The following is a 14,279-nucleotide window of genomic DNA, read 5'->3' on the forward strand; positions in this document are numbered from 1 at the left end:
CCTGGAAGGGACCGTCCGTGCCCACACCGGAGCACTTTACGCATCCCTCTCCGGGCAGCAGGGGGGCCCGTCTGCTGTGGTTTCCACTCCAAGCTGCAGGCACAGGGCCTGGCCGCTCTTTTGGGGCTGGTTTAGGGCAGGCACCCCTCCTCCTCCCCTCCCCCTGTTCCCTCCCCTCTCCTTTCAGAGCAGGGAGGCACCAGGCAGAGGGAAAAAACGCCAAAAGAAGGGGTTTGTGTGAGAGAGTGCAGTCACCCAGAGACGCCTGTTGTTCCGGACGGACTTTCCCAGCTCGCCCCTCGCCACAAAATGTCTGAGGCTTGAGGGTTCCGACAACAAACAACAACATCCCAACTCGCACGACGGGCAGACCCGCGGGACTCTCTTCTTTGGGACAGACAGGATTTTTTTATTCTATTTTTGCTGCTGCTTCTGAAACCGGCTGCAATCCGAGCCTCGCCTGGTGAGTGGCCGCATGGAGGAGGGATGGAGGGAGGTATGTGGCTCTCTCTGCGCCTTGAGCATCTAAAGTTAGACTCCAGGCGCACGGTGCGCCTTTGGGGTGCCTGTTGCACGGTGCACACGAGGCGCCCGTGCTGTTTTTAGGTGTGAATTCGGTGCACCCTCTGCGCTCCTGCGGTATCCTTAGTTTGCATCTTTTCTGTGGCTCGCATTTTTCTCACTTTTCCCACTCCTCGCTGAGTTTATTTATTTGTTGTTTTACGGTGTGTGAACGACGCACCCACCTTGTTGGGTTTTTGTGCCTTTGAGGCCGATGTGTGTGGTTGTAAATGCCCCTGCAGCGGAGTTTTCGGTCGTGTTTGTGGCCGCTGCCGGCGCGCCAGGAGAGGCCTAGTTTTGCATCCAGGGCCTGGCTGGCGCAGGAAACCCGGGCAGACCCACACCGGGCCCGGGAGAAGTCCAGAGCAAGAGCATTTTTTGAATGTGTACCGGGGTGCTTTCCCCCTTCTTCCTCCGCAGGGTTGCGCTTGGAGAGAAGCGAGTGTGTTTGTGCTCCGTGTGTGTGAAATGTGCATTGTGCCTGCTCACTGGGCAGTTTTTGTCAGTGCGCCGCGGCTGTTTGTCCCATGTGGCGAGGAAAATGAAATTCCACCAAGACGCGTGTAATGTTGTTATGCTGCTGTCTCTGTCGTTGTTTCTGTGGGAGTGCTATTGCCAGAAAATGTGTGTTTACTGTGTACAAATCTTGTCTCGAGAGACACATTTAAACCACCTTCACTGTGCAACTTTACGAGTTTAAGTTGTTGTTGTTTAGAAACTCGATCAGAACTGTAAGGAGTGACAGCGGGGGTGTGTACTCGCGGTACAAACTGATGAGACGCCCCAGCTCGCTCGCGCCTGTCAACAGGTCCTCTCGCTTTGCATCCTGGTACTTGTAGGCCGATTTTCCATGTTGTCATTTCGTGGCTGCAAGAGCCGGAATGCAAAACACGGACTGCTGACGGCGAGCACTGGAGACATTGAGATATTTGGGATAATAAATGACGTGTTTTTCATATAGTGCTTGCCACCAAGCTTTGCTGTTTCACGGCGCTGAGGGAAGCTGTTGCTTCAATGCAAAATTCAACTGTAAATTGTGTGCTGTGATTGTGTGATCTGTAATTGTGCTCTCCTGCTCCTGTAACATGTTGTACTAAATTGGAAAGCGCCCATTTATCACCCCAAAATCATCTTAGCGCTTCGATGAGTCTTTGGTTTGGCAAGGGGTGGGGAATTGAGCACGTGTAATCACCACTTCGTGGTTTCTTGCAACACCGCAGGCGCAACTTAGTCACCAGCTCTGTTTTTGCTTCTACACTGATTACTACCTTGTTTCTGTTTCAGGATTTTTTAAAATCATGTTACCACCCCGATGAGCGAATTAATTGTGAATAGATCCAGGCTGTGCGTGGCCATGAAGTGCATGTTTGATGACACTGTATTGGTTATGTCAGACAGGTCTCTGTTACGTGTATACTGCTTGTTTTCCCAGTTGTTTTCCCTTTGCATTCTGGTACTTGTAGTCCTGTATTTTGACAACAAAAGTGGAAACCTTCAGGAATTGAATCCAGCATCAAATCTTGGCCATAGCACTGTCTGCCTTATATTTTGACTTTCAAAGCCGTTCAGTGAAGCCAGATTTTGGAGAGAAAACGTAAGCAATAGGCCTAAAAAGCTGGGCAGAGAGCAGCCTCGGGGTCCAGGCGGTTAGCTGTCATTTGTGACCTCAGCACGAGGCTGACTTCCAGACTCAATCATGGTTGGTTCACTGCCTCTCCTAGACCTGTGTTTAGAAAGGCAAAAGTGAAACTACAAGTCCCAGAATGCAGAGTTGCTTGACTAAAAAGCAGGTGCTAAGATGTTGTTGGACAGCTAGGGAAGGTGGGTTGGAGGTCCTGGTCCACTCTGTAGTTTGGAGTGTGGGATGAAGGGATGGTTTTTAAACTCAGAACGGTGGACAGGTGGTCCTGGTACCCAGCCGTATGTTAGTTTATTGGTTGAGCGCACGATTGACATAAACTAAGCACTCTGGGCCCGATTCACAGAACTAACTTAAGACAAAATCCTAAACGTACTACCATTTTGGAAGGCACTTACTCATTTTGGTATTAACAGAAGGTACTTACTCATTTTGGTATTCACAGCAGTTAGGAGTCCCAACTTTAGGACTCCTAAATGCCTTCTGTGAATACCGAAAGTCTTAAAATTAGGATTTTTCTCAATTTTACTACTACTAACCCGAGAAAAATCCTAATTTTAAGACTTTCGGTATTCACAGAAGGCATTTAGGAGTCCTAAAGTTGGGACTCCTAACTTCTGTGAATACCGAAATGAGTAAGTAACTCAAAATGAGTAAGTAATTGGCTTCTGTGAATACGAAAATGGTAGTAAGTTTAGGATTTTGTCTTAAGTTAGTTCTGTGAATCGGGCCCAAAGAAACCACAAGACTTGTGAGTAAGTTACACACAAAACAAGTTATTGCTATGAGTCTCGTTGTTATTTTTATTACCATCACATCTGACAAGTGGCCTTGTGTGATTGGGTAAACTTTCATCCATCCCTGGCTTTTTCGAGGGCTTGGAAAACCATCATTTTAAATGGCAAATTATCTGTAAAAGTTACTCACCCCTTTGAAGCTGTGCGGAAAACTATGTTAGAATGGCTTCTAAGTCCAAACTTCAGAGAACATTTTAACAACCCGAACGCAGTGCGCCAGCTGCACAGAAATTAGCTCCATACTAACATGGAAGCTGCCGTAAAGGGAGAAAATGCAGACAACTCTTCACCTGCATTTTGTGTCTGTGGAATGGGATGTATAACTTTTATTACTTAGGCCCGATTCAATAGAACTAACTTAAGACAAAATCCTAAACTTACTACCATTTTGGTATTTACAGAAGGCACTTACTCATTTCGGTATTCACAGAAGTTAGGAGTCCTAACTTTAGGACGCCTAAATGCCCTCTGTGAATACCGAAAGTCTTAAAGTTAGGATTTTTCTCAGTTTAGTAGTAGTAGTAACATTAGGACTCCTAACTTTAGGACTCCTAAATGCCTTCTGTGAATATCGAAAGTCTTAAAGTTAGGAGTCCTAATGTTACTACTACTAAACTGAGAAAAATCCTAATTTTAAGACTTTTGGTATTCACAGAAGGCATTTAGGCGTCCTAAAGTTAGGAGTCCTAACTTCTGTGAATACCGAAATGAGTAAGTGCCTTCTGTGAATACCAAAATGGTAGTAATTTTAGGATTTTGTCTTAAGTTAGTTCTGTGACTCGGGCCCAGAATATACAAACTGCCACTGAATTGGGTGGTAATTGAACCTGTTGTGTAAAGTGTCACGAATCAGCAAGATGTTAAAAGCAAGTGCTGTATGAAAACTTTTATGTAAACAATCACAAAAACACCGCCAGTTAAATAAACTGGCAGTGAATGCATTTCCAAAACCTGCCCTAAGCCATGCAGGGGAGTGATGGAGCGGACGCCGGAAGTGTACAGCTGGAGACAGGGTTGGCCTTGCATGTTAAGGACAGACAGCCGGAAGTCTGTGCTAACACCCGGTCTACCCACGCGGTGAGTGACAGGCTGGCTGTCATCCGCGCACATGGGCCGAGTCTGGGGTTTGTCTTTAGCAGTCCACGTTACCACCCTTTCGAGCTGCCCTCTAGCTGTAGGCATGAGACTGAAAGCAGTGTTTGGAGGCAGGGACCCGGGTTCGAATCCCGCCTTCCCCACTTGGACACATTTGATCAGATTTGCACTGATCCGGCCTGGAATAAAGTGGGGGCTGCTGCCTCACACGCCCAAGACTTGTGCCATTTTCACAAGCACCAGCGAGTCCACAGTGCACGATTTCTGTTGCTGGTGTCTCACACCTCCTCGCGCACACCGATTTTCCTGATCTTGTTCTGCACTACGTCACCACAAAAAGTGAAGCGTCCTATTTTACAATGCATGCAAAATGTTTGTGCAATGCGACCACCAAAGAATGTATGTATTATGTGGAAGCAAAAATTGCGCAAGATTTATAGAGCTTAATTTTTTTAATTTTTATTTTTTGGGGTAATACGGGACAGTTCTAGAAGTTTTCACATCTGGAAACCTGTCCCAAGTCATGGGTCCGGTTTTCAGACATTTATAAAATGTGTGCCAACAATAGAATGCAAGTAACCATACCAACCTTGAAAGAACTTGTTGCATACCCTTGAGTGAACAGGGCGAAACTACAAGCCCCAGCATGCTTAGCGCTACTCGCTGAACATTCAAGCATGAATCATTTTGACAACTATGTTTTCTTTATCTTTTCATGAGGGTTATTTGCCCCGGGTCAGCCGCGGAGATGATCTGTGCCAGAAGAAACCATTGGATTGGTCAAGTGCCCATTGGGATGCGCGCGGCTTGGGGGCTCCAGGCATCGCGAGATTAGGGCCAGAGCCAGCGATGCTAGACGAGTTAAAGATCAGCCTTGGGGTGTAACCCCGAGCAGCCCCATTCCTCTGCAGGAAAAACCTATGAGAATGTGATCTTGGGCACATATTTCTATTGTGCATTGGCCTGGGCGGCCCCGAGTACCTACAACTTTAAAACTCACAGTTGTACATATTCATTTATCAACCAGAAAACATAATTTTCAACCAATTCTATACAAATGAGGAATGGAGAGGTGGGGCCCACCAGCTGTTTAAAAGAGAATACAGTTCATAGGGTATTTATTTGAGAAAAGTTTAAACAAACCTAGGAAAAAATACGAAATTGCCTATTATGTTTAGATACAGTAACAACAGCATTTCTACCAGAAATGTCACTGGATAGGCAAAGCTGCCATTAATTTCCAGTAGGGAACATTAAACAAAATACGAGGATGCCTTATAATTGGATGACCTCGTGTGGGTGCAGAACCGAACCTCCTGGTTCTCATTTAACTCGCCGAACTGACAGATATTAATCTGTTATTACTTCATCGGGTTTTAATATTCGAAAGGGTAATCGGTCCCAGATACCCAGGGGTAATTTAAGGCGCATTTTTCACATTCTGTTCGAGAGGAGGCTGGCTTCGCTGAACATGCGTCCTTGAAATGTAGTTGTGCTTATGGCACAGATACCACCCATAACTGAGACAATCTTGTTTTTACACTGGTGTTTCTGTGTAATTGTCGTTGTAGTACTGGACTGTCAGTGCAAATGTTGCTTTATAACTGGGCTGTCAGTACTAAAGTTGTTTTTGCAATGGACTGCAAGTGCAGATGTTTTTACACTGGTCTTTCTGTGTGAATGTTGTTTTTGCACAGAATCTTCAGATATAAGTTGTTTTTGCACTGGACAGTCAATGCAAATGTTGTTTTAGCACAGCATCGTCAGCTATAAGTTGTTTTTGCACTGGACTGTCAGTGCACAAGTTGTTTTTGCACTGGACTGTCTGTACACATGTTGTTTTTGCACTGGTCCTTCTGTGTAAACTTTGTTTTAGCGCTGGAGTGTCAGACACAAATAGTTTTGCACTGGACTGTCTGTACACATGTTGTTTTTGCACTGGTCCTTCTGTGTAAACTTTGTTTTAGCGCTGGACTGTCTGTACACATGTTGTTTTTGCACTGGACTGTCTGTACACATGTTGTTTTTGCACTGGTCCTTCTGTGTAAACTTTGTTTTAGCGCTGGACTGTCTGTACACATGTTGTTTTTGCACTGGACTGTCTGTACACATGTTGTTTTTGCACTGGTCCTTCTGTGTAAACTTTGTTTTAGCGCTGCAGTGTCAGACACAAGTAGTTTTGCACTGGACTAACTGTACACATGTTGTTTTTGCACTGGACTGTCTGTGCACGCGTTGATTTTGCTGTGGACTGTCTGTACACATGTTGTTTTTGCACTGGACTGTCTGTACACATGTTGTTTTTGCACTGGACTGTCTGTACACGAGTTGTTTTTACACTGGTCCTTCTGTGTAAACTTTGTTTTAGCGCTGCATTGTCAGACACAAGTAGTTTTGCACTGGACTGTCTGTACACATGTTGTTTTTGCACTGGTCCTCCTGTGTAAACTTTGTTTTAGCGCTGGAGTGTCAGACACAAGTTGTTTTAGCGCTGGACTGTCTGTACACATGTTGTTTTTGCACTGGACTGTCTGTACACATGTTGTTTTTGCACTGGTCCTTCTGTGTAAACTTTGTTTTAGCGCTGCAGTATCAGACACAAGTAGTTTTGCACTGGACTAACTGTACACATGTTGTTTTTGCACTGGACTGTCTGTACACATGTTGTTTTTGCACTGGACTGTCTGTACACGCGTTGATTTTGCTGTGGACTGTCTGTTCACATGTTGTTTTTGCACTGGACTGTCTGTACACACGTTGATTTTGCTCTGGACTGTCTGTACACATGTTGTTTTTGCACTGGTCCTTCTGTGTAAACTTTGTTTTAGCGCTGGAGTGTCAGACACAAGTTGTTTTAGCGCTGGACTGTCTGTACACATGTTGTTTTTGCACTGGACTGTCTGTACACATGTTGTTTTTGCACTGGTCCTTCTGTGTAAACTTTGTTTTAGCGCTGCAGTGTCAGACACAAGTAGTTTTGCACTGGACTGTCTGTACACATGTTGTTTTTGCACTGGTCCTCCTGTGTAAACTTTGTTTTAGCGCTGGAGTGTCAGACACAAGTTGTTTTTGCACTGGACTAACTGTACACGAGTTGTTTTTACACTGGTCCTTCTGTGTAAACTTTGTTTTAGCGCTGGAGTGTCAGACACCAGTTGTTTTGTACTGAACTGTCTGTACACAAGTTGTTTTTACACAAGTCTTTCTGTGTAAACGTTGTTGCAGCAGCCAGTCACTGCCAGTGCACCTCTGGTTAATTCATGGCTGTGCCATCCTTGCTTGTGGCCGCATGAGATGTACCCGGGCCTGGTGGGAGCCGCGCGTGGCCTCCCTCCGGGCCCACAAATGCCTTCCCCGGAAGTGGGCCAGACCAGACACCTGAGTTGTAAGCAGGTGGGGGTGGGGGTGACATCTGAGAGGACAGGAAGCCTCAGGCTGCTTTTTTATTTTATTTTATTTATGTATTTATTTAATGCGATTTTCTATAGCGCGAACATTACCCGAAGGTGTCAGAGCGCTTTACAAAAGAAACAGTTGCAAAACATATGGATTTAGGATTACATGAGTTAAATAAAAGATACAAACAGGAAAAAAATGCAAATGTACACGTTGTAAAGTCACTCAGGGAAGAGATACAAATAGGAAAAAAAACATGTACAAGTTGCAAAGTCACTCGAGGAAGAGATACAAATGGATAAACTCTAAGAATCGCATAGGAATGGTAGTGAGTACAAAGGTATACTACATACTCTAGTGGTTAGTTTTATTTATATATATATATATATATATATAACATATATATATATATATATAACATATAGTAGATTTTCTCAGGATTCCATTTTACCAGCGATTCGGTACACTAACTGCCGGTAGTCCGGTGGGTTTCACCGCTGGCTGCAGTCCTGAAACTCCACAGATACCGCGAACGTCACTAGGGTTTGCAGCTGTTCCTCCCCCGCCGTGACGTCGCTACTCCTGGTCGTGAAGCCGACGATTGGTCCATGGTGTGGCCAGTAACTAGCGCAGTTTTCACTCCTTTTGCTTCAGGAGCAAATGAGGGCCTTTTTGAGGGGCTAAAAATGGGACAAGACACTCTTTGGAAGAGGGGACGCACACGTATGTGATGTCACTTCCGCCATCCCTGTCCTCTTCCTTTCGAGATTGATGACATGAGTAATTTAAATATTTGCACCTGTTGCACAAGTGCCAGCTTACTTTAGATTCTGGTGAATTATATAAATGATTGTGTATTATTTTCTTGTTGGGAATGTAACCTGTAACCGTACACAGCGAGGCGCGTGGAGACACAGGAAGTGACGTGACTACAGTCCGAGGCCTGTTGTAGTACCGCGGCGAGATAGTTTTAAAACAATCCAGAGTCACAAACGTTTCAGGTAACGTGTGTCCCTAGGTTTGGTGTTCCCTCTAGAGGCCGACAGCAAAACGCATTTATTCTGATCTTCACACGTAGTAAATCTGAATGTATTTGTGTGGTAAATCACGAATATTGTTTTTAAAAACCCACAAATGTGGTGGTTTGTGTGGAGCTACCCTAAGTGGCCCACAACTCCATTCGTTAAAAGTGTCACACGCAGCTTGCACGGCAGTAGTGCAGTTTTCCTGTGAGCACTTCCCACATAAGTACACAATCTCACCTGCAGCAGAGAAGCTTCACAACTAACATCAGGCATAAACGAGACACGCGCAGAGGCATCAAAGAACTAAGTTGCAGGACAGCACAGGGGTGCAAAGGACAAACAGTGTTGCAGCAGCAGGTACACGTGCACATACCAGGAACCTGTGGACATCAGGGGTGTAAGGGAAGAACCGCAGACACAAAGCAGCCATGCACAGGACCAACCATGACACAACAATGCCAACGTTGTCAAAGCCAAAAGGCTGGTAGCCAGCACCAGACCGGATGGCATTGCCTATGCTTGTTTTGTGTGTGTGTTTTTGAGCTGCCCGTTAACGTGTGCCTTGGGCCACCAATTGCCCAAAATCTCCACCTCGCCCACAGCATTGTCCTCAGTGGTAGCTCATACCAGAGCCTCGCATACACAGGAGGTGCCTGGAGCATCCTCTTCATCCTGTCTGGTACCCAGGATGTGCCGTGGCCATCCTCTTCATCCTGTCTGGTACCCAGGATGGGCCTTGAGCATCCTCCTCATCCTGTCTGGTACCCAGGATGGGCCTTGAGCATCCTCCTCATCCTGTCTGGTACCCAGGATGTGCCTTGACCATCCTCTTCATCCTGTCTGGTACCCAGGATGGGCCTTGAGCATCCTCCTCATCCTGTCTGGTACCCAGGATGTGCCTTGACCATCCTCTTCATCCTGTCTGGTACCCCTGGCTTATCCTCCCCAGATCCAAATACTACACTTTAACCCATCCCCAAAAGCAGGCCAAGCCTGTGGTCTCGCGTGTATGTTCACGCTTGTATTGTGTGTGTAATTTAAGTGCTAATGACCATTATGTATGTATGTAAATGACGTAGCGCAAACGTTTGGTGAAAGTGTCTTTAGGCTTCTTGAGCTGATTCCGAAGTGCTGGCTGGGCTCCCCACATCCTAGGGTGCTGGAGGGTTCAGGGCGGCATCCATGCCCAATAGGCACCACTGTGTGTAGTCTTGTAGGATCTAAAGTAGTGTGTATCCCCTGTCAGATATGGCCACACACATCTCCTGCAGTTTTACTAGTTAAGCGCCTCTGAAGTTTTTCAGAGTTTATCTATTCAATTATTAAGCATCATTTGTCTCTTGTATTACTCAGCAGTGTGTACCCGTCTGATTCAGCTGCACATGCTTTAGCAGAAAATTAGCAGTGCCTCTGCACAGACTTTGGAAAATGTATCTCTGCTGAGAATAATGCGCATCTCCGTTGTGGTTTCGCACTATTCGTCTGCTGACATTTACCACTTTGTATCTCTGCTGAGATTTAGCAGCACATCTGTCTGCTGGTATCTTTGCTCCGATTTAGCAATGCGCATCTCCACTGTTGCATGTTTGGAAGTGTCACCTTCTCTGCTGGGAAGCAGCAGTTCTGTCTGCTGAAACTTGATTGTTTCTCCTTGAAATCCCTACATGTTACCAGGCCTATCAAACTTTATAGTGCATGTTATGTCGTAGAGATTAAAATAGAAATGTAATACAATATCCCATATTATAGATGGAATTAATCGGAACCCAGTATATTGTTCTTTTTTCTGGTCTGTGCCATTGCTTGAGAGGACCAATCGTATGCAAATCAGCCTTGGTCCTACTCCAATAGAAGCATTTCTCATGCCAGTTCCACTCTGAATGGGAACAAAAACAACGTGGACCAGTTTCAACCTTCCTGTGCCTCATCAGTGAGATGCAGCTTTGGGTCCAGTGGCGGAGCAAGGAAGAGCCTTACTGTGCCTCATCAGTGAGGTGCAGCTTTGTGTCTGGTGGCGGAGCAAAGAATGGCCTTACTGTGCCTCATCAGTGAGGTGCAGCTTTGGGTCTGGTGGCGGAGCAAGAAAGGGCCTTACTGTGCCTCATCAGTGAGGTGCAGCTTTGGGTCCAGTGGAGAGGTGTACAATGACCAGACTGTGCCTCATCAGTGAGGTGCAGCTTTGGGTCCAGTGGCGGAGCAAGGAAGGGCCTTACTGTGCCTCATCAGTGAGGTGCAACTCTGGGTCCAGTGGTGGAGCAAGGAAGGGCCTTACTGTGCCTCATCAGTGAGGTGCAGCTTTGGGTCCAGTGGCGTAGCAAGGAAGGGCCTTACTGTGCCTCATCAGTGAGGTGCAGCTTTGGGTCCAGTGGTGGAGCAAGGAAGGGCCTTACTGTGCCTCATCAGTGAGGTGCAGCTGTGGGTCCAGTGGCGGAGCAAGGAAGGGCCTTACTGTGCCTCATCAGTGAGGTGCAGCTTTGGGTCCAGTGAAGAGGTGTACTATGACCTGACTGTGCCTCATCAGTGAGGTGCAGCTTTGGGTCCAGTGGCGGAGTAAAGAAGGGCCTTACTGTACCTCATCAGTGAGGTGCAGCTTTGGGTCCAGTGGCGGAGTAAACAAGGGCCTTACTGTGCCTCATCAGTGAGGTGCAGCTTTGGGTCCAGTGGCGGAGCAAGGAAGGGCCTTACTGCGCCTCATCAGTGAGGTGCAGCTTTGGGTCCAGTGGCGGAGATAAGAAGAGCCTTACTGTGCCTCATCAGTGAGGTGCAGCTTTGGGTCCAGTGGCGGAGCAAGGAAGGGCCTTACTGTGCCTCATCAGTGAGGTGCAGCTTTGGGTCCAGTGGCGGAGCAAGGAAGGGCCTTACTGTGCCTCATCAGTGAGGTGCAGCTTTGGGTCCAGTGGCGGAGCAAGGAAGGGCCTTACTGTGCCTCATCAGTGAGGTGCAGCTTTGGGTCCAGTGGCGGAGCAAGGAAGGGCCTTACTGTGCCTCATCAGTGAGGTGCAGCTTTGGGTCCGGTGGCGGAGCAAGGAAGGGCCTTACTGTGCCTCATCAGTGAGGTGCAGCTTTGGTCCAGTGGCGGAGCAAGGAAGGGCCTTACTGTGCCTCATCAGTGAGGTGCAGCTTTGAGTCTGGTGGCGGAGCAAGGAAGGGCCTTACTGTGCCTCATCAGTGAGGTGCAGCTTTGGTCCAGTGGCGGAGCAAGGAAGGGCCTTACTGTGCCTCATCAGTGAGGTGCAGCTTTGGGTCCGGTGGCGGAGCAAGGAAGGGCCTTACTGTGCCTCATCAGTGAGGTGCAGCTTGGGGTCCAGTGGAGAGGTGTAAAATGACCGGACTGTGCCTCATCAGTGAGGTGCAGCTTTGGGTCCCGTGGCGGAGCAAGGAAGGGTCTTACTGTGCCTCATCGGTGAGGTGCAGCTTTGTGTCTGGTGGCAGAGTAAAGAAGAGCCTTACTGTGCCTCATCAGTGAGGTGCAGCTTTGGGTCCAGTGGCGGAGCAAGGAAGGGCCTTACTGCGCCTCATCAGTGAGGTGCAGCTTTGGGTCCAGTGGCGGAGATAAGAAGAGCCTTACTGTGCCTCATCAGTGAGGTGCAGCTTTGGGTCCAGTGGCGGAGCAAGGAAGGGCCTTACTGTGCCTCATCAGTGAGGTGCAGCTTTGGGTCCAGTGGCGGAGCAAGGAAGGGCCTTACTGTGCCTCATCAGTGAGGTGCAGCTTTGGGTCCAGTGGCGGAGCAAGGAAGGGCCTTACTGTGCCTCATCAGTGAGGTGCAGCTTTGGGTCCGGTGGCGGAGATAAGAAGAGCCTTACTGTGCCTCATCAGTGAGGTGCAGCTTTGGGTCCAGTGGCGGAGCAAGGAAGGGCCTTACTGTGCCTCATCAGTGAGGTGCAGCTTTGGGTCCAGTGGCGGAGCAAGGAAGGGCCTTACTGCGCCTCATCAGTGAGGTGCAGCTTTGGGTCCAGTGGCGGAGATAAGAAGAGCCTTACTGTGCCTCATCAGTGAGGTGCAGCTTTGGGTCCAGTGGCGGAGCAAGGAAGGGCCTTACTGTGCCTCATCAGTGAGGTGCAGCTTTGGGTCCAGTGGCGGAGCAAGGAAGGGCCTTACTGTGCCTCATCAGTGAGGTGCAGCTTTGGGTCCAGTGGCGGAGCAAGGAAGGGCCTTACTGTGCCTCATCAGTGAGGTGCAGCTTTGGGTCCAGTGGCGGAGCAAGGAAGGGCCTTACTGTGCCTCATCAGTGAGGTGCAGCTTTGGGTCCAGTGGCGGAGCAAGGAAGGGCCTTACTGTGCCTCATCAGTGAGGTGCAGCTTTGGGTCCGGTGGCGGAGCAAGGAAGGGCCTTACTGTGCCTCATCAGTGAGGTGCAGCTTTGGTCCAGTGGCGGAGCAAGGAAGGGCCTTACTGTGCCTCATCAGTGAGGTGCAGCTTTGAGTCTGGTGGCGGAGCAAGGAAGGGCCTTACTGTGCCTCATCAGTGCGGTGCAGCTTTGGGTCCAGTGGCGGAGCAAGGAAGGGCCTTACTGTGCCTCATCAGTGAGGTGCAGCTTTGAGTCTGGTGGCGGAGCAAGGAAGGGCCTTACTGTGCCTCATCAGTGAGGTGCAGCTTTGGTCCAGTGGCGGAGCAAGGAAGGGCCTTACTGTGCCTCATCAGTGAGGTGCAGCTTGGGGTCCAGTGGAGAGGTGTAAAATGACCGGACTGTGCCTCATCAGTGAGGTGCAGCTTTGGGTCCCGTGGCGGAGCAAGGAAGGGTCTTACTGTGCCTCATCGGTGAGGTGCAGCTTTGTGTCTGGTGGCAGAGTAAAGAAGGGCCTTACTGTGCCTCATCAGTGAGGTGCAGCTTTGGGTCCGGTGGCGGAGCAAGGAAGGGCCTTACTGTGCCTCATCAGTGAGGTGCAGCTTGGGGTCCAGTGGAGAGGTGTAAAATGACCGGACTGTGCCTCATCAGTGAGGTGCAGCTTTGGGTCCCGTGGCGGAGCAAGGAAGGGTCTTACTGTGCCTCATCGGTGAGGTGCAGCTTTGTGTCTGGTGGCAGAGTAAAGAAGGGCCTTACTGTGCCTCATCAGTGAGGTGCAGCTTTGGGTCCAGTGGCGGAGCAAGGAAGGGCCTTACTGTGCCTCATCAGTGAGGTGCAGCTTGGGGTCCAGTGGAGAGGTGTAAAATGACCGGACTGTGCCTCATCAGTGAGGTGCAGCTTTGGGTCCGGTGGCGGAGCAAGGAAGGGCCTTACTGTGCCTCATCAGTGAGGTGCAGCTTTGGTCCAGTGGCGGAGCAAGGAAGGGCCTTACTGTGCCTCATCAGTGAGGTGCAGCTTTGGGTCCAGTGGCGGAGCAAGGAAGGGCCTTACTGTGCCTCATCAGTGAGGTGCAGCTTTGGGTCCAGTGGCGGAGCAAGGAAGGGCCTTACTGTGCCTCATCAGTGAGGTGCAGCTTTGGGTCCAGTGGCGGAGCAAGGAAGGGCCTTACTGTGCCTCATCAGTGAGGTGCAGCTTTGGGTCCAGTGGCGGAGCAAGGAAGGGCCTTACTGTGCCTCATCAGTGAGGTGCAGCTTTGTGTCTGGTGGCGCAGCAAAGAAGTTTTTGCTGGTGTGTTGAAGTGGTGCTAAAAGAAATCTGACACACAAAAAAATATAATATCTGTGAATACTCGCAATAAAGTCGTAAGGGTTAGTTTTGTAGTAACTGGTGGGTTGCTGTTTCCTTAGCAATGAACTGTTTCTAGTCCTACTTACCCAATCTGCACTTTTACTTGGTGTTCCTTCCGCTACCAGCAGCGAGTG

At 48.6% G+C, this 14,279-nt stretch overlaps 1 protein-coding gene across 1 annotated transcript in view; it reads left to right on the forward strand.

Moving 5' to 3' along the window:
* Nucleotides 1-231: 231 nt before the first annotated feature.
* BOC (BOC cell adhesion associated, oncogene regulated) overlaps nucleotides 232-14,279 on the forward strand; it is a 136,217-nt gene continuing 122,169 nt past the window's right edge. Inside the window, exon 1 of the mRNA XM_078656627.1 lies at nucleotides 232-463. The gene's annotated coding sequence lies outside the window, so the exon portion shown is untranslated. The remainder of the gene's footprint in view (nucleotides 464-14,279) is intronic.

This window comes from Lissotriton helveticus, chromosome 8, assembly GCF_964261635.1.
Source record: "Lissotriton helveticus chromosome 8, aLisHel1.1, whole genome shotgun sequence".
NCBI lineage: Eukaryota > Metazoa > Chordata > Amphibia > Caudata > Salamandridae > Lissotriton > Lissotriton helveticus.